The sequence below is a fragment of the Engraulis encrasicolus genome, chromosome 10 (assembly GCF_034702125.1).
Source record: "Engraulis encrasicolus isolate BLACKSEA-1 chromosome 10, IST_EnEncr_1.0, whole genome shotgun sequence".
NCBI classification, from domain to species: Eukaryota; Metazoa; Chordata; class Actinopteri; order Clupeiformes; family Engraulidae; genus Engraulis; species Engraulis encrasicolus.
In genome coordinates, this window is record NC_085866.1 from 13,640,564 (window position 1) to 13,643,063 (window position 2,500).

Consider the following 2,500-nt stretch of genomic DNA (forward strand, 5'->3'; position numbering starts at 1 on the left):
TGTGTGTGTGTGTGTGTGTGTGTGTGTGTGTGTGTGTGTATGTGTCTGTGTGTCTGTGTGTGTGTGTGTGTGTGTGTGGTGGGGGGGGGGGGGGGGGTGTGTCTGTGTGCAGTGATCTGTAGAACGGGAAGAAAGGGATGAGCTTGATGTTTGATGTCATAGCTGAAGAGACGCCTGAGAAAGAAAACAAGCGGAGAGGTGGGGGGGTAGGTTACAGTAGAGTTGAGATGGATGGATGAAGGACTTACTTAACTGGCCATCTTGCATAGCGGGGATTTTCCGATGGGCCCCGCACCCTCGTGGGCTGGCCCTATTTTCAGAAAAGTTTTTACAGTTTTTTTTCTTAAAACAAAAATGTGCGGCCCACAAGGGTGTGGGGCCCACCAGTAAGTCAGTTTTGCACCGCTAATTATGAGGGGCCCAATGAAGCCAAAAGTGCCCGGGCACTATTTCTCCCCCAGCCCAGCCCTAGATGGATGGATGGACACCACACCACACCACCACACACCACACGACAAGGCAGGACTGACACGCAAGACAGACAGTGTGTCAACATTGCTGACATGTGGAGATAAGCTATGTGAAAACAAGCGCCGACTGATCAAGGGAGCCTCATCACGTACACACTTACACACGCACGCACACACTCCACACGCATATGCATGCACACACGCACACACTTACCAATGCAGGCACAGACATAACTCCTGTGCACTACGTATTCACAGAGATGTACTCAAAAAGGCATAGTACAGTACACACACGCACGCACGCGCCCACACACACACACACACATACACAGACACACACACACACACGCACACACACGCACACACACACACACGCACGCGCGCACACACACACACACACACACACACACACACATACACACACACACACACACACACACACACACACACACACACACACACACACACACACACACACACACACACACACACACACACACACACATTTTTGCATATCCTCTTCAATGCAGACTAGGACAGATCTTGTGCATACATACGTACAGAGACAAATGCACTCAACAGGACATGTGCATACACAGACACAGACACAGACACAGACACACACACACACACACACACACACACACACACACACACACACACACACACACACACACACACACACACACACACACACACACACACACACACACACAGGCGCGCGCACACACACACACACACACACACACACACACACACACACACACACACACACACACACACACACACACACACACACACACACACACACACACACACACACACACATCCTGTATCTTCAATGCAGACGCTGACAGATATACTCCTGTGCATACACACTGTATTTACACTCAGAGGCAGGCACGCATTCTCAAAAAGACACACACACACACACACACACACACACACACACACACACACACACACACACACACACACACACACACACACACACACACACACACACACACACACACACACACACACACACTTGTGCACATAGCCTATACTTCAAAGCCGATGTAGACTGATATACTCTTGCACAGACTCACATAGCCACATGTACTCCAAAAAGGCATGGATAAACATTACACACACATACACTCACACACCCCCGCACAACAAACCAGCACATGTAATGTACAAACACCCGTTGCATATACTTGAGCAAATGCTGTGTAAGTTGCTTTTTGATCTGGGAGAGAGAACAGTGAAAAACAGTAGCGAGCAGATCAGTGCAGCTAATTAATTCCCAATCTGGTGCAGTAAGTAAGCCCCCAGAATCATACTAATGACACTTTAATGGGCGAAAAAACGGCAGCTTTTCCTCAGATAAGGCCGCAGCATGCAGCCGAAAGCGAGCAAATATTTAACAGGGTCTTTATGATGGAGCCGATAAGGTTCTGGGGGCCGTACCGGGTCCCTTATCACAGCCAGAACAAATACTGGGCCCAGTCTTTTAGCTCATTCATCTGTCTCCTCAGTCTGGGCAGCACCAATTCCTTTTTTTTATAAACTTCAGTTCAGTAGCAAAAGAGTTTTTGTCTTTTTGTCTTTGTCTTTGTCTTTGTCTTTATCTTTTGACTTTGTCTTTGTCTTTCTCTCGGACGTTTCCTCATCAATCATATGCGGGTGAATCATGTGCAGGGGCGTAGCAGCAATATTATGGGCCCTATGTATATCATCAACTCCAATGGACCCCCCCAGCTATGAATCAACCGAACTCAGACTGTGTGTGGGCCCCCCATATACATGTGGCCCTTTTGACTTAACGCCCCTGAGCGACACCCCTGCTCATGTGAGCCGTCTGTCACATGCTGAGGGGTGTGGTCAGACTCAGAACAGAAGAGGCCCCTCCTCTCAGATGAGAGTTGAAACTAACAGCCTCAGGCTCCACAAACGCCAATTCCAGTTGCACGCGAGGAGACTGAGTGTGATGCGTCATGTGTTTTTTTGGGTATGCACGGGAAGTCCTTGAAACACACATTCCC

The 2,500-nt window shown here is 48.8% G+C and overlaps 1 protein-coding gene across 1 annotated transcript in view; it reads left to right on the top strand.

The window, feature by feature from the left end:
• avpr2ab (arginine vasopressin receptor 2a, duplicate b) overlaps positions 1-2,500 on the top strand; it is a 48,628-nt gene that overhangs the window by 20,655 nt on the left and 25,473 nt on the right. The gene's annotated exons all lie outside the window — the stretch shown is intronic.